The sequence below is a fragment of the Rhineura floridana genome, chromosome 14 (genome assembly GCF_030035675.1).
Source record: "Rhineura floridana isolate rRhiFlo1 chromosome 14, rRhiFlo1.hap2, whole genome shotgun sequence".
NCBI lineage: Eukaryota > Metazoa > Chordata > Lepidosauria > Squamata > Rhineuridae > Rhineura > Rhineura floridana.
In genome coordinates, this window is record NC_084493.1 from 33,516,589 (window position 1) to 33,534,787 (window position 18,199).

General features: G+C 43.6%; 1 protein-coding gene across 3 annotated transcripts in view; it reads left to right on the forward strand.

Moving 5' to 3' along the window:
- ENTREP2 (endosomal transmembrane epsin interactor 2) overlaps window positions 1–18,199 on the forward strand; it is a 414,039-nt gene that overhangs the window by 120,912 nt on the left and 274,928 nt on the right. Inside the window, exons 1-2 of one of the 3 annotated variants that reach the window (XM_061595021.1) lie at window positions 3,861–3,898; window positions 11,964–11,999. The exons of the other annotated variants lie outside the window; for them this stretch is intronic. The gene's annotated coding sequence lies outside the window, so the exon portion shown is untranslated. Of the gene's footprint in view, window positions 1–3,860; window positions 3,899–11,963; window positions 12,000–18,199 lie in introns of those variants that run through there. 3 annotated transcript variants of the gene reach the window in all.

The following is an 18,199-nucleotide window of genomic DNA, read 5'->3' on the forward strand; positions in this document are numbered from 1 at the left end:
GATGGAGGCTGCAGCTTCGCCCCCCATCTGCAACCATGCCCCGCTTGTCAGCTGCGCGGCGAGTGAGGCATCATTTCTGGCTTCTGGAGGTGTCATCAATTATTGCCAAGTGTTTTAAAGTATTAACTTCACAGCAATAAGGACTGGAAATGAAAATGGTAATTCTGCATGCAATACAATATTACGTAGTTTTTCTGCGTAGTGTTGTATCCTATGCAGAGTCCTGGAAATGGGATTTCAACAGAAGTCAGAAATGGGCTCTACAGAAGAACAATAAAATGAAAATATAAAATTGAACAAATCATCAGTATAGACACTCTAGTGCATTCAAGAACAGCCAAGCTTGATAAAAATATGCCCATTGATAATCTGTGCTGTAGTCTACAATTTTATCTGTTTCTGGCAAGGACAATTGCTGGCTCAAGATTAGTCAAGACCATGCTTTCAGTTCCCAAACCATGGGTAAGCTGTATAGTGATCAAAATTTGTTAGGAAATGTCAGTCTTTTTGTGGTGAGTGCCCTTGGAACTTATAAACACATGTCAAGGCATCCATCTTGTTGATCCGCGATTGTAAAACGGAATGCACAAAGGAATTGCTATTATTTGCAGCTCAGAGTGTTGGCATTTTGGAAGATTATTGTCCTCGGCATCCTTGAGTTAAAAATACAGCTTTGATTCCTGAAATGATAACTTTGTACAGTGGAACTTTCTCTGTAACAATGAGCCTTTCTTACAAAGATGGATGGGTGTTTATGCAGAGGTCCATCTGAAGCATGCTATTATGAACCACATTTCACTCCATTAAGGCAAGGCAAGGCAAGGCAGGCAGAAAGGAAAGGTGCAACATTTCAAAGCTGCCTAGCACCACTTTTAAATAAAAACAAACTCCCAGATCAGCCTCTCTCTTAGCTCTCCCACTCCCCTCCCCCCCGCAACCTGAGTATGCGGTTTCTGCATCTTGATTTGCAGCCATTTTCCAGCTTACAGTTTCAGTTCTTTGAGGCTGGAGATGCACATGTTGGCCAGGTCTCAATAATGTTTTGATTAGTGGGTGAACACAGTGAGTTAAATGTCAATGTGGGCAAGACTTGTATTTTCCCTTGAAGAACCTCAAGCTGAGATTTATTGTCTACATACAGAGGTCATCGTAACATTGGATGAAAGAAATCATAACATTACAAGAGAGTTTGGGCGGGTGTTTGGGTCAGAATGTGAATTTCCTGAGCTCAGAATGCTCAGTTGTGTCCCGAGCTGAACACAGTAGTCTGAGTTTGTCTTTTGTTTGGATCGTAATTCCTAACACTGCTGCTCTGCATGTTTTGACTTGGCCAGCTTGTGGACAACATCTACAACTCCAATGGCAGAGGAGAGAGATCTATAGGTCTGGAGGGCTGTGGGGGGGGGGCTTCCTCTCTCATTCCTAATGCCTTCAATGTGCTGTTCCAGGAGCCACAACTTCCCTGGTCCCTAGTCGGGATGGGGGAGAAATTTGATTTAGTTCACATTTAAAGCCAAAATTATTAAATTTGTGCTTTCCAAAACAATGTGTGAACCGAAACACAGCCGTCCTTCAGAATTCAAACTTCTGAATTTTGCAATGCAGTTGTCCAACCAGTGTTTACAAAAATGCATATATTAGGGGAGAGTGTCTATAAAAATGAACATATTAGTGAAAACAACATACAAAAATGCATTATATTAGGAGAAGGTGCTTGCAAAAATATGTGTACCGCATACAAAATGGGGAAATTAGGGGAAATTTGCATGAAAATGAAAATGCCAAAGAAGTTTCATGACAATTTTTTTTGTAAAAAAATTAATAATCACAAATTGCTGCAGAAATGTGGTGAACTGAATTTAAGAAAGGAAAGATGAGAAACAGAGATAACTGAAATGGACCGGTCCTCCCATCCCTAGGATCCAGACATTTAAGGTCCCAGGGTATAAAGGGTGGGTCCAAGCTTGCCACGGGCTGCCACAAGTTCTGGGTCCTCAGGCAGGAGGTGTGGTTGTAGGCAGGCTGGCAAGTCAGGTGTGACAGCAGGTAAACACCATCAGAAAGGCTAGAGGCACAAGGAACAGTCAGAGACTAGCTGGAGGTCAAACCCTGTATTGGAGAGGTGAAGCAAGACAGGGCAGGTATAGGGCAAGGTGAGGCAAGACAGAGTGCATGAGAAGAGTCGCCCAGGCTAGTGGACCAGCCTAGAAAGCAAGGCTCAGTGGAACCTGTGCCTCTTGTTTGATTTGGGAGGTCAGCAGTGTGTCTTCAGGCTGAGGGCTGGGCTACAGTGCCAGGCCACTACTGTAGTCTAGAGGGCACCTTGGCCTTCAGTCAGCACCTAGACTGGCTGGTTGAAGGCTCAGAGTGTGGGTGGAAAGGTTCTGAAGGTTGTCTGGTAGGGGGCCCTGAATCCAGGCCTCTCTTGGTGTCTTATGCAAGGACATGTGAGGCCTTTCAGACGTCCAGTTTTCTCTTGCAGCTGCTCCCAGGCCAAGTCATTGAAGGGGGAAGTAAAGTGAGTTACAAAATAAATGCCCTGCAGCTGCATCAGGGCAAGGGCCCATCCTGTTTTCACTGTGGCCAACTAGCTGGCGATGGGCAACCCACAAGCGGAACCTGAATGCAACAGCACTATCTCCGGCTGCAATTCACAGCAACTGGTACTCAGAGGCAGTGGAGGTAGAACATAGTGATCATGGCTAGTAGCCACTGATAGCCATATTCTCCATACATTTGTCTCATCCGTTTTAAAAGCCATCCAAGTTGAGGGCTATCACTACATTTTATTGGTGCAAAGCCCATAGTTTAACAATGCTATATGGAGAAGTCTTTTCTTTTGTCTGTCCTGAATTTTGTCTGTCAATGTTTGGGGCTGCAGGTGATTCCTGATTGTGATGGGATTTCTGTATTCAGCTTGGAAAAACCTGTGTTGTCCTAATCATTTGGGGCACAAGTGCCTCAGTTTGACTGAACCCGGGGTGTGCGACACCTTTTGCTTGTCTACAGTATGTAAAGCAAATAAATATTCAAATGAAAACACAATCATTTGGGTGTAGTAGTAGTAGTAGTAGTAATATAAAGTATCCGCTTCAAGCATAGCAGATCAATCCGTTGATCACCGGCTCCAGAAATCCTACTTGAAGGGCAAATGTATGCTGAATTTTATAAGCCTCAACAGCAAATGGAGATGTTCTCTATGTGACAGATTTATCTTGATCTGATAACAAGGAACAATTCTTAACAAAACCTGAAAACTGAGCAAAGGGCTGCAACAACTGCTTTTCAGGCCTTCATATAACAGGTAGTACAATAGGAACGTTGTCTTCCAAAATGAACTCTAACTGAATGGGGGATGCACACCATGTGATAGAGAGATGCAAAGGGTAGAAACTCAATGGGGAGGGAATAGGGTTGCCAGATCTCCGGCAAATGGCCGGAGTCTCTGGCCCTGCCCTTGCCTTCCTCACCTCCAGCCAGAATTGCCTCCATGTTGTATAATCTCCGGTTTTTGGCTGGGGTCTCCGATTTTGGGGGTGGCCTCTGGCTCTCTGGCTAGCAGTCCTTACTCTCCAGTCTCTCAGCTTCAATTTTTTTAAAAAAGTAAGTTTCTAGGTGGTCTAGTTCCCGAGATATACACCAAAACGTCAACCGCCTCCCCGTGCGACTTTTTTTTACAGATCCTTGCTCTAGCTACAACTCCCATCAGCCCAATACAGTGGCCATGCTGGCTGGGGCTGATGGGAGTTGTAGTTTAAAAAAGTAACTTTTCAAAGCTCTGGCTGTAACCCCGCCCTTTCAGGATTGTAGCCAATGAAGCCAGAGTTGTGACTTGTTGATCCAGGCATGCCTAGGCTGAACGTCAGAAAATGGTGGCTTTAAGATTTTTGCCGTTTGCGTAAGTAATATGGCTTAATGTTTTTTTTTCCTCTTCTGTCCAAGAGTCAGACCCTGGGCTATGGAATATGAAAGTATTTAATCCAATATCTGCTTTTCTGGGAGTAAAGCATTTTCTGGGAGTAAAGCATGTACCTGGAGTAAACCCCATGGAACTCCATTAGGACTTACTTTTGAGTAGACATGGTTAGGATTGTGCTGTAAATTAATGGGACTTGTGAGTAAACATAACCCAGACTTGTGTTTGTGTTGTAAATCTTTCTCTCTCCCTCCAACCCTATTTTTAAAAAATTAGGCAGGGTTTATCACAGTTTTTATTATGTAGGAAACTATTTATTTATTTATTTATTACCATTATTTTTACCCCGCCCTTTTTCCAAAACTGGAACTCACGGCGGCTTCCAGATAAAAGCACACATATAATTAAAAACATACAAAAGTCTAGATTAAAATCCAGTTAAACAATTCACAGTATTAAAACCATTCGTACATACAGTTAAAATAATTCAAACTCAGTTTAAAATAATACAGTTAGGCAACAGCAATGCAGGCACCCTTCAAGACCTGTCCTTAACAGCTTTCAGTTCCAAAGGCTGGTTGAAATAAAAAAGTCTTTGCTCGCCGACGGAAGGACTGCAAGGAGGGGGCCATTCTTGCTTCCCTAGGAAGGGAATTCCAAAGCCTTGGGGCAGCCACCGAAAAGGCCCTATCTCGCATCCCCACTAGAGAGACTGAGCGAAGGGATCAAGCCAGTGGTAAATGCTTCCTTGGAAGAGGGTGCAATGCCATTAGCCCTTAAGGAGGCGGTAATAAAGCCCATTCTGAAAAAGTCCTCCTTGGATCCCCAAGAGTTGAACAACTTTCGCCCAGTCTCTGATCTACCATTTTTGGGCAAGGTGATCAAGTGAGTGGTGGCCACACAGTTACAGACACACTTGGAGGAAGCAGATGATTTAGATCCATTCCAATCAGGCTTCAGGACTGGACATGGAACTGAAACAGCCTTGGTCGCTTTGGTGGATGATTTGAGGAGGGCGTTGGATAGAGGAGAACATGCATTCCTCGTCCTCCTGGATCTCTCAGCGGCTTTCGATACCGTTGACCACGGTATCCTCTTGGATCGCCTGGAGGGGATGGGAATAGGGGGCATTGTTTTACGGTGGTTCCGTTCCTATCTCTCGGACAGGCACCAACGGGTGGCATTGGGAGATGAGGTTTCAGACCCTTGGCCTCTCAATTGTGGTGTGCCACAGGGTTCTATCCTCTTTCCCATGCTATTTAACATCTATGTAAAGCCGCTGGGGGCCATCATCAAGAGATTTGGGTTGCAGTGCCACCAATATGCGGATGACACTCAGCTCTATCTCTCATTTAAGTCCTCACCAGAGATGGCTGTGGATACCATTTCCAAGTGCCTGGAGTCCGTAAGTGAATGGATGGGAGGCAATAGGCTGAAACTGAACCCCGACAAGACCGAGGTACTGCTTGTGGGAGACAAGAGAAGGTTGGGAGATATTGACCTGGTGTTGAATGGGGTAAGATTGCCCCTGAAGGACCAGGTTCGCAGCCTCGGGGTCATTCTTGACTCCCAGCTGTCCATGGAGGCTCAGGTTTTGGCAGTGAGCCGGGCAGCTTGGTATCAATTACATCTAATACAGAGGCTGCGACCCTACCTTCCTGTCCATCTGCTCCCACGGGTGGTACATGCCCTGGTCTCCTCTCGCTTAGACTACTGTAATGAGCTCTACGTTGGGTTACCCTTGAAGACAGTCCGGAAACTACAGCTGGTTCAGAATGCGGCGGCACGTTTGATTAAGAACAGCCGCTGTCGTGATCATATCACTCCAGTGCTAGAAGATCTGCACTGGTTACCAGTTGTTTACCGGGCCCAATTCAAGGTGTTGGTATTAACCTTTAAAGCCCTGCACGGTTTCGGTCCAGTTTATCTAAAGGAGCGCTTCCAGCATCATCAAATATGCCGCCTGACGAGATCAGCCTCACAAGACCTTCTCTCGGTCCCACCAGTTAAAACAGCTAGGCTGGTGCGGACCAGAGAGAGGGCATTTTCGATTGTGGCCCCCACCCTCTGGAATTCTCTGCCCTATGACGTCCGCCATGCCTCCTCCCTGGCAGGTTTCCGCCGAGAATTGAAAACCTGGCTGTTTCGGCGGGCCTATGGGACTTTTGGGTAATCTCGTTTTATTCTGTAAAGATGTGGGTGGGTTTTGATTATGTAGAGTTGCTGTTCATTTGTAAATATATGTTATTTTATTCTTTTGTACGTCGCCTAGAGTGGCCGTTCATACGGCCAGATAGGCGACTTAGAAATAAAATTTATTATTATTTATTATAGTCGTGCTTGTGAGGACGTGGGTATTGAGAGAAGGGCCTCTCCTGAGGATCTCAGGGCCCGGGCAGGCTCATATAGGGAGATACGGTCTGACAGATAGCCTGGACCTAAGCCTTTATAGGTCATCACCAGCACTTTGAATTGTGTCCGGAAACAGAGTGGCAACCAGTGGAGCTTTTGTAACAGGGGAGTCGTATGGTCCCTGTAACCAGCCCCAGTTAACATTCTGGCTGCAGCACGTTGCACCAACTGAAGTTTCCGAACAGTCTTCAGAGGCAGTCCCATGTAGAGCGCGTTACAGTAATCTAAACAGGATGTAACTAAGGCATGTGTCACCGTGGCCAGATCAGACGGCTCAAGGAACGGGCACAGTTGGCGCACTAATCTTAATTGTGCAAAAGCACTCCTGGCCACCGCAGAAACTAATACTGATTTTTTAAAAAATGAATGAAGTTTATTTATTTATTTTTATTTATTTATTATTTGATTTATATCCCGCCCTTCCTCCCAGTAGGAGCCCAGGGCGGCAAACAAAAGCACTAAAAACACTTTAAAAATAATAAAACAGACTTTAAAATATATTAAAACAAAACATCTTTAAAAACATTTTTAAAAGCTTTAAAAACTTTTTTTTTAAGAAAAGGTTTAAAAACATATTAAAAAGCAATTCCAACACAGACGCAGACTGGGATAAGGTCTCAACTTAAAAGACTAGTTAAAAGAACAAGTTCCTTATCACTTCAGGGTACAGTTTTCCTTGGTTGAGTAAGCCCCATTGAATACATTGGGACTTGCTTCTGAGTAAACAAACGTAGGATTGCACTATAAATATCTTTACAGGTTGTATAAATAATAAACATATTAGATAGTCATGCTTATATAAATATTTTCATAGAATCATAGAATAGTAGAGTTGGAAGGGGCCTATAAGGCCATCAAGTCTAACCCCCTGCTCAATGCAGGAATCCAAATCAAAGCATTCCCGACAGATGGCTGTCCAGCTGCCTCTTGAATGCCTCCAGTGTTGGAGAGCCCACTACCTCTCTAGTAATTGGTTCCATTGTCGTATGGCTCTAACAGTTAGGAAGTTTTTCCTGGTGTCCAGTCGAAATCTGGCTTCCTGCAACTTGAGCCCATTATTCTGTGTCCTGCACTCTGGGACCATCGAGAAGAGATCCCGGCCCTCCTCTGTGTGGCAACCTTTCAAGTACTTGAAGAGTGCTATCATATCTCCCCTCAGTCTTCTCTTCTCCAGGTTAAACATGCCCAGTTCCTTCAATCTCTCCTCATAGGGCTTTGTTTCCAGTCCCCTGGTCATCCTTGTTGCCCTCCTTTGAACCTGTTCCAGTTTGTCTGCATCCTTCTTGAAGTGCGGAGACCAGAAATGGATGCAGTACTCAAGATGAGGCCTAACCAGTGCTGAATAGAGGGGAACTAATACTTCACACAATTTGGAAACTATACTTCTGTTAATGCAGCCTGATATAGCATTTGCCTTTTTTGCAGCCACATCACACTGTTGGCTCATATTCAGCTTGTGATCAACGACAATTCCAAGATCCTTCTCGCATGTCGTACTGCTGAGCCAAGTATCCCCCATCTTATAACTGTGCATTTGGTTTCTTTTTCCTAAGTATAGAACTTTGCATTTATCCCTGTTGAATTTCATTCTGTTGTTTTCAGCCCAATGCTCCAGCCTATCAAGGTCCCTTTGAATTTTCTTTCTGTCTTCCATGGTATTAGCTATGCCCCCCCAATTTTGTATCATCTGCAAATTTGATAAACATGCTCTGTACCTCCTCATCCAAGTAGTTAATAAAAATGTGGAAGAGCACTGGGCCCAGGACCGAGCCGTATGGTACCCCACTCGTTACTTCCACCCAGTTTTGTCATGCTGTGTCCCTATAAGTATCCGATTTCACACTATGGTTGTACAATACCTCCTTTACATTTTAAGTATGCCTTGGGGTGGTCATGGTTCTCCATTGTTTTCATCTTGAGGGGCGGATAGGCTGAGAGATGGTGAGTAGCCCATGGTCACCCACTACAGTTTATAGCTCATTTCCATTTTGAAAAATTAATTAAAACAATTTACATGCAGGCAAAATTTATTAAGTGGATTCACACAATATGTGTAAAGCACATCCAACTCGCATTTAAAGCACATGAATTCCCCTAAAGAATTCTGGGAAGTGTCATTTCCCCCTCACAGTTATAGTTCTCACCACTCTTAACCAACTGCAGTTCCCATGATTCTGTGGTGGGATTCATGTGCTTCAAATGGGTGTTGAATGTGCTTTAAATGAATGGTGTGGATCTGCCCCAGGTATGATGTTCATTCAAGAGTGAAATGAAAAGAACAATTTTAAAAGATACTTCTTACTCTTACTCATTTTTCAGACCTCTTTCTGAAATGAAGGGTCAAATCTGTAAAGACGTTTGGAGCAGCCACGTTAAAAGATAAGGGCAGGGTATTCCAGGCAGGGGGTTGCTAACCCTGCTTGGATATGGATGTCTTTGCAGAAGAACCCTGGTCAAGGTTTACCAACAGCACAGTCCAAACTATATCTACTTAGAAGTCAGTCCTATTGAGTTCTATGGGGCTTAATCCCTTAGTAAGTGTGTTTAGAATTGCAGCCTTCAGGAGCCTCCATCTTTACTCCCCAAAGCTCCCATCTAACATCTCCACAACACTAGGCTCCTTTGTCTCTGCAGTGGCCTTCTGGTGACTGCCCTGGCCTGAAGGCACTTAACCCTTCTTGCTGAAAGCAAGTAGGCTAGATTAAATGTTCCCTACCCAGGCTCCATCTTTTAGCTAAGATATCTAGCTTAATTTCCAGTCAGATATTTTTTTTAATTGTACGCTCCAAGCAACTGTGAATGATGCTTAATGTATCATGCTTAATGACATCACTAGGGCCCGCCCCATGACATCACTAGGGCCCACCCCGTGGCATCACTAGGGCCCGCCCCTTAAATCTCAGGTTTTGGGATGCTTCTGACCTGGCAACCCTAGGAGGGAAGGAAAAGTACATTCCAAAGGCAATTCCTGGGTGACTTTTTTTTTTAATGGGAAGCCACTTATTTTAGTCTCATTTTACTCTCTTGAAAAAATGCACATCTGTCAAAATAGCCAGGCCTGGCGTTATCACTCGGAATTGTCAGGCAAGCACTGAGGCCCAAGTCCTTCAGAGGGCCTACAGTGGCTGATTCCAGTTCCTCATTATTTTATTTTATGCTCTCTTTTTTTCTTTTTAGGGCCCAGTGCTAAGAGGAGGAGCACCAGGCTGTGTGTGGTTACAGCACATGCCATCTTAGCCCATCCAGAATGCCACTGGGCCCTGCCCTTATTATGATGTCGCTCTGTGACTATATGTTCCGGCCCAGAGGCATTCTGGGTGGAGATAGTGACAGCTCCAGCCACATGGTACAATAATCCTCTTAGCACTGGAGGGTGCTGAGAGGATTGTTCTCACCGTCAGACCCTGCTGGTCTCAGCAGTGCTGCTCTTACTGCTCTGCTCCAGCTATGCCTCTCTGTGCTAGGCTCTGCTGACAAGGTCTCTGTGGTGCTTGAGGGGGCAGCCCAAGATCCCCTCAATCCTAACACTGGTCCTGAAAACAGCATTCTGTCCTGGATTGCTGATCGGAAAGAAACTGCTGTCTCTAAGCTTGGCCAAGGCTATACTGAAAAAAGTGTTTTTCTACATCCCATTAAATATTAGGCAGGCGCCATCTCTGTCTTTGATCACCTCCTGAAGATCTTCCTCTTCCAATCAGCTTTTTAAATAGAGATCCTTCCCAATCTGCATCTATGGTAGAATTGTTTTTAGATATCTTATGGTTTGTGTGTCTGCTGCCTTGGGCTCTTTTGCGAAGAAGGGTGGAATATAAAAATAAAGCAATTAATAAATAAAATAAATAAATTGCTGGAGCTTTTCATATCAAAATTGGTGCTGGCTGAACCAAAATAGACTGGAGTTAACTATCTGCTTCATTGCCATTGATTTTCAACAGGTGTGACGCCACAAAAGGGGGGCTGCTTAAATATAAAAGGCAGTTTTCGTCCACATAGAACCTACTCATCAATTGAGATCTTTGTCAGAAGGTCTTCTCCATGAACCCCCATCCACCTCCTGGGGCTGGGTAGATGGTCACTGAAAAAAATAGCCTTCGCTGTGGTGGCACCCAAGCCATGAATCTCTGTCCCTAGGTGTGTTTCCCTGGTGACTTTTTATCTTTTAGGGCAGTTTTTGCCAACCTTTGATTATCGTAATTTGAAGATGCTCAGCTATGAAGACCTATCAGAGACAGGAAGGATTACTTGTCCATCAACCCTTCCATGCACCCCCACCCATTGTTGCTGCATTTATATTGTTGTTGTTATGTGCCTCCAAGTCGACTGCGACTTATGGCGACCCTATGAATCAGTGACCTCCAAGAGCATCTGTCATGAACCACCCTGTTCAGATCTTGGAAGTTCAGGTCTGTGGCTTCCTTTATGGAATCAATCCATCTCTTCTTTGGCCTTCCTCTTTTTCTACTCCCTTCTGGTTTTCCCAGCATTATTGTCTTTTCTAATGAATCATGTCTTCTCATGATGTGTCCAAAGTAGGATAACCTCAGTTTCATCATTTTAGCTTCTAGTGATAGTTCTGGTTTAATTTGTTCTAACACCCAATCACTGGCCTTTTTTGCAGTCCATGGTATCTGCAAAGCTCTCCTCCAACACCACATTTCAAATGTTGATTTTTCTCTTATCCGCTTTTTTCACTGTCCAACTTTCTCATCCATACATAGAATCAGGAATATCATGGTCTGAATGATCCTGACTTTAGTGTTCAGTGATACATCTTTGCATTTGAGGACCTTTTCTAGTTCTCTCACAGCTGCTCTCCCTAGTCCTAGCCTTCTTCTCATTTCTTGACTATTGTCTCCATTTTGGTTAATGACTGTGCCAAGGTATTGATAATCCTTGACAAGTTCAACATCCTCATTGTCAATTGTAAAGTTCCATAAATCTCCTGTTGTCATTACTTTAATCTTCTTGATGTTCAGCTGTAGTCCTGCTTTTGTGCTTTCCTCTTTAACTTTCATCAGCATTCGTTTCAAATCATTACTGGTTTCTGCTAGTAGCTTGCTCTTAGCTTCTTCAACACTCTGAAGCCCCCTCACCACGTTAAGGTGTGCATCCTAGAGGGGGGCATTTATATTAACCAGGGGGAAAATCATATTTAGGAAACACAAGGTTGTATTCAACCAAGTCCTGCTCGTAGTAAGCCTGTTGAAATAAATAAACATAAGTTGGTCATGTCTGAGTAGGAATAGCATAGATTGCCACCCATGGAAACATAGAGTTGGAGTGGGGGGCCTCATTGCCCATTCAGCCCAGTTCGTCACAGGAGATCCAGAGCCACAGCATCTCCAGGAGATGCCCGTCCAACATCTGCTTAAAGACCTTACCACCATCAAGAAATTTCCCCTGTTCAACCAAAATTTATCCTACCTTAAGCCCATTCAATTTAGTCTTGTTCTCCAGGCTAAGCATGCCCAGTTCCTTCAGCCTTTCCTCGTAGGATTTGCTGTCTATACCACTGAGCACCATTTTTGTCATCCTCTCACGCCATTCCAACTGGGTTATTTGCTAATATATTGCTTTATTCTCTATATTGACTGCCAGAGAAGTATGACTATTGGCCATTTTGTATCATCTTCAGGCAGAAAGGGACATCATCCAACCTGGACAGTGGAAGGTACATCTCTCAAGTTTGTGGGGAGCAGAACAAACCAACTTGCAAAGGTTTTGCCAAAGAATGGAAATAAAAATGGGTGTTTGGTTCAGTGTTGTCACAAGGAGTACCTCTCTGAGAATGTGTTGTCCATACTGCAGTTTTAAATTTTGAGATAGCATACGATTAGTGGAAAAACAGAAACAAGAGGGAAGGTTTGATAGGCTAGGTTCATGCTCCCACTTGGCCAGAAACTTCCTTCATCTGTTGAACCCAATGAACCCCAAAAGGTATTAGAAACTTGCTTCAGTCCTGGTCTGTAGAAGCCAAGCTTCTTTACTGAGTGCACAAAGTAAACTTTGTCATTGCTTTGAGCAGGGGATGGATGGCAGCCACTATCATCTGATTGTAGGCATTCAGTAAAATAGCGTCACTGCATGTATATATAATTTTTTTTGCAGGGGGGAATACTTTTTGTGTTTGTGCTCATTTTTCCTTCCCCTTCCTTTCAACTATTTGATTTGCACATTATTAACATTAAATAGCTCTTAACAAGCCTTCCCTGGCATAAATCGGATGAAATGGATGATACACGTCAAGCTGTTGCCAATCCAGCTACCTGCTGGTATCTTGTGTGGTATGTGTTTCATCAGTCAGCATTTTTAGATTCCCAATTACTTGTGATGCTTACCTGCCATTCACCGAGATGAATATCTTTTGATGCACAGGCTGATCTTTGCACCTTAATGAACGAGCATTTATGACACAAGACAGCTGTTCTACAGAGATGAAATTTAATTTGCATTCATGCACACAGCCAAGGAGCAGTGTCTAACTTGGGCCCGGTCTATACACGCAGCAAGGTGAAGTGCTAGAATCTAGATTTGTTTTGAGATGAATCGGAACTTCAGTGGAATGCATCACCTTCAGTTCAACCTTCAGTTCAATTTCCATTCATCTGCAAATAAATGCAGATTGGCAATAATGTTTCATGGGGGGAGGTAGGCTCACCCACTTGAGTTGTGGGTGCAGCAACTTCTAGTACACCACCACCACCACAGCCAGTCTCTTGAGGCCACTTCCCTTGCATCTGGACTCCAGTCCCAGAAGTGAACCTATTTCAGAGAAAAGTGGATGTCAGAATAAAATGATGGGTTGGATTTGGCCAGCTAGTTCCACTCATGAAGAACAAGAGCTCACCACATCTGTGGCTGGTTTCCAGGGGGAAGTCTGTTTATTTGGAGCTTGCCGTTGGTAGTGGTCACCACTGGCAGGCCAGCTGTGGTGGGATGGCCCCGAAGGGGTCAGCACCAAAGAGCAGGCGCCCCCTTTGGGTCACTCCTTCAAGATGTGATCAAGGATGAGGACACTCCCTTGGGTGACTGACTATGGCTAGGCTTGCTACTAGATTTGAGATTGGAGCTACTGGGGGATGTGAGCTAACCTGGCTTTCAAGTGAGAGGTAGAATGCTAGAGAGCTGTTTCTATGGGGAGAGTATGAATGTAGAGTTCTCTGGGAAGAGGGATTGATTGTTAAGCTGCTCTAGGAATTGTAGCTCTGTGAGGGGAATAGGGGTCTCCTAAGAACTCTCAGCACCCTTACAAAACAACAGTGCCCAATATTCTTTAGGGGAAGCCATAACTGTTTAAAGTGGCATAATACTGTTTTAAATGTACAGTGCAGATTGGGCTTTAGTATCTTCTCCCTGGCCACCTGTGTTTCCTTCTTAAAGGCAGGGACACACTTGCCTTTAAAGACACAAGCCTGTTGTCGCCACATGCACTTTTGGCCTGACAATGCAGTAGATACTTACTAAATGTTTAAAAAGAAAAAAAAAAGAAACAAACACAGAGGAAGGGTGTCTTTGTTTTGTTTTTTCATGTTTTTAAAAAGCGAGGAAGAAATTTTAAAACAACAAAACCCATGCATGTTTGAAATAAAGTTATGGGAACCTGAAATATAAATAGCGAACCTGTTTCCAGTAAACCTACTTTAAAAGGAAATGTGAAATAAGATGCGAGGCTGAAAGCCACTCTAGACTGCAAGTGTCCCAAGAGTACTGCAGAAAGGAAAGTGCTGGTGGTAGGAAATCTGCTGAACAGCAGTGAGGAAAAGAGCCTTTAGAACAGGTGGGCAGAAGGGGAGTGGTATGAGTTTTTCTGGATGATTTTGAACTGGAAGTTTCTCCAATGCAAATTGGGACAAGTTGTGTAAGGAGGTTTGCATCAGAACATTTTCTGACTCCGTGATCTAATTTAGCATGTTTATTTTACTTCTTTGTAATAAACAAAGCTAAAAGCTTTTGAAATTGCAGACTTGCTTAATATTGTTTTTGCAGTTGGCAGCCATTAGTTATTACTAATGAATGTATGAAGTGGATTTTTTTCTGCCAAAAAACAATGTACTAGAAAAATTTCCACCCCAAATCACTATCTTTTCGGCGCCAAGTTAAAACCTTTCTCTTTGCTCAGGCATTTTAGTTTAATATGTTCATTTTGGTTTTAGATTTGTGGATTTTTATATATATGTTTTTGTACCGATTTATGTGATTTTATTGTATATACTCTCTGTTGTACACCGCCCAGAGAGCTATGCTAGTGGGGCGGTATAAAAATCTAACAAATAATAATAATTAAAAAAATAAAGAAGGCGATTGCACTAGATTGGTGAGGGTTTCTCTCCTGATTGCTTAAGAATAGCAGTAACAAAATAACATCCCCCCCCTCTAAATTACACTGTTGAAATGATGAATGCTGGGTGGGGTGGGGTGGAGAAAGGGAGAGGATAACCAGGAGTGGATTTGTGTGTGGGAGGATTTTGAGATCTATTCAGTTCTGCTATTAAAAAGCCCAAAACAATCCAGCAAACAATTTCCTGGCCTCAGAATTCTTTAATTCCAATGTGTATCTTTTGTACCTGAGTTGAGAGAGAAAGAGCTTTTTTTGGTATTAAAAAAACACGAGGTGCTGGTATTCATACCTTGATAAAAGTGCTGTGTGTGCCAAGACCGAATGGTTGCCATGGGCAGCCAAAAAAACAGAGGTGCCAGTACTCTGTACCAATGATTACCATCAGAGAAAAAGCATTCCTACAAGCCTGAAGTTGATCACTTAATCCTGCATTAATAATGAATAATAATTGGAAAATATTAGTTGTCCAGTTGATTAATTGTTGCTTCTGCAAGCCTGATGTTGTAGATCCTGCAAGCCTGAAGTCCTCTTTTGCTTCAGAACATTTTTAGCAGAACCCAATAGAAATAAGGTGAATATTTTGATCCAGAAACAATAAAATTTGGAATGGGGGGGGGAATAAACAGACTGTTTCTAAAACTGCAGAAGAATTGAGAACAAAAGACTCCCCTGCCCCCAGCTGGGAGTACTTTTATTTCTTGATACGCAGGAAAGGAGATGACAGAAGTAGCTGGCTGTGCTTGGGTTGTGGCTGGCATTAACCAGCCTCTGTTCCTAACTTGTTAGGCGCTGTAGTAAATTGCATGGAGTGTTAATCTCCTGGATCTGATTTCAATGGGACACTGGTCTCCCCAGTAGGGGTGTCAGAGGATTCATCTTTGGCAAGCCTCACGAGCTGTCTTGGCAGAGATAAATACGAAACAAATTGGCAAAGGGATGTCAGGACAAGTGTTTTGAGTCAAGAAGCAAGGTGATGTCCATGTGAATGTGAGACTGGAGAAGAGGCTAAAGGATGCACACTGAGACTCAGCTGCCAAAGGGGGGTCTGACCCAGGAACAGTGCCTGGAGAGGGTGATATCCTGGCAGCCAGCGCCAGCACCAGGTGTGACTGGGCCCTTGGGCCCAGCCTGCCCTGGCCTCCCTGCTCCCAGCCCCTCCTGCAGGCCGTGCAGGACCACACAGTCTGTGGGAGGGGGCTGGGAGCTCCTCCCTGTGATCTGTGGCAGGGTCAGGAGTCAACCCTGCCAAGGATCGCGGAAAGGGAGCGCTATCCCTATACCCTAAGGAGTGGCCCTTGAGGAGCCCCTTTGGACTGCAAGGGCCCTCAGCCAGGGCCCAATCTGGCTGCCTTTTGGCGCCAGCCCTGCTGGCAGCCACATGTAAGCCATTTGGAGATCCTCCGAGGAAGAGCATGATGTAAACGAGAACAAATATTAGCAAACAACACTGAACACTTCTGTCGGATTGTTTAAGAGGGCGTCTTTCTCTTTTTTGTACAGCTTGGGTTGTATCCAACTAAACCATACCCAGTGGAGGCACCTTGAGATCGATGGCTCTGACTAACTCAAGTCCATTGATTTCACTCTGGGGATGGCTTAGTTGGATTCATCCCTCTTGGTACATTTTTAAATCAATGTTTTTATATATATATTAGGAGAAAAAACACAATGCCACACAATTGAAATTCCCCTCCTCCACACCCCATCATGGGAACAGTTTACAAGAACTATCCAATTATGCCACAATTGGTTGTGTGAAGTTGGAGGATACAAGTCCTGTTTGTTCACAAACATTTATGTTTTAAAGTTGCAATTGTTGTCCATTTAAAGCTTTTAATTGTTTTGTCAGCTTCTCCATAAGAGCCAACTGTCCATGCCTTCTGCTGCCAAGCATTTAGGCGTAATTGTCCATCCTGTTCCAGGTTTGAGCAACCAATTGTCTGGCAGCTACTAGCAGAAAGGTGTTTAATTTATTGTACAAAAGGTCCCATTGGTCGCCCATGAAGATTGTTAATAGAGCCAACTGCAGAGTACACTGGGCATTCTGTTGTGTCATCAAGCTCATTAAATACTGTAGACTGTACTGCAGGTCCGCTACATGTGGTACATAGTTCCAGTGGAGCCACCTCCTCCAACATAGTGGTGAAGCCTGTGAGTTGATCCTATTACATCTTTTAGGTGTTATATACCATTCATGCAATGCCTTTGTGTATATTCTAAGAACAGAAATGTGTTTAATAATTCACTAATAGGCAAAAACCCTTTGCGGTTTAAGAAGGTACCTATAACCCACAGATATTTCTATCAAACTTTTAAAAGCAGGGAAATTGGGCAGTAATAGTGAATGCACCAGGGGAGCAGGAGACCTGACCTCCTCTCTGACATATTGTACTGCCCTTTATCAATTTATCAAAATGCAAACACAATTTGGGTTGGTCTTTCACAGTCCAATCCACTTCCTGTGTAGCTTGGAAGAATTTGGTAACATGTGCCTCTGAGCATATGGTGAGTGGTGGCAACAACTGCAATCAGGACTGCATCTCCAAAGATGGAGAATTAAATTTTTTGTATGGAATATTGGGTGGGTGGCAGTGGGCAGAGGGAAAGCCCCTTTCCTTTCCAAAAGGAAAATATTGTTAACAGTATCATTATTTTGGGGGTTGTCCCCCACCTTCTTATTCTACAACAGACACATGTAGTCTTCCACCCAAATTTGAGCCCTGGCAACATCTACAACAGACATTTATTCCACTTTAAACAGTAATGGTTTCCCCCAAAGAATCCTGGGAAGTATAATTTGTGAAGGGTGCTGTGAGGTGTTAGGAGACACCCTATTACCCTCACACAGCTGCAGTCCCCAGAAGAGGAGCTGATTGTTAAACCATTCTGGCCACTGGAGGTCTGTCAGGGGAATAAAAGTCTCCTATCGACTCTTAGCCCCCTTCACAAACTACACTTCCCAGGATTCTCTGGGGGACGCTAGGACTGTCTAAAGTGAAATAAAGGTCTGGTGTGGGTGTGGCCCCTGATTAGCCAAGCCAAACAGCGGTGAGTCTGGCTTTTAGAACACTGACAATGGGTTCTTACTCAGCATGCCTGCACTATCATAGACTCCATTGTTAAATTTCTTAAATTATTTAAAAATCAGCCAGGCATCTTTTTTAAGTTTTAAACTGCAGAGGATGAAGGTCAGAGTATGAGAGAAGGTCAGTGATAGGATTACAGGTACTCTGTGAACGTCGCTGATTTTTAATGAATTTCAGCAAATTATGAGACCACTGACAGAAAAAAGTCCAACAGGAGTCTGGATTTTTTTCTCTTGTTTTACAGTTTTATCTCTAAATTCTTTCTGAGTGTTTTGTGTATCGCCATGAATAAACTTAGAGGGTTGTTAAACAAGTGTTTCTGAGTTCAGGACTATACGTTTTGTAAGATTCTGTTATGAGCTTATGGGAAGCATCAGAATGGCATGGGGTGGTATTTTCCATTTAACATTGTGGAATGTGAAAAATCCATGCTGGCTATAGAATACA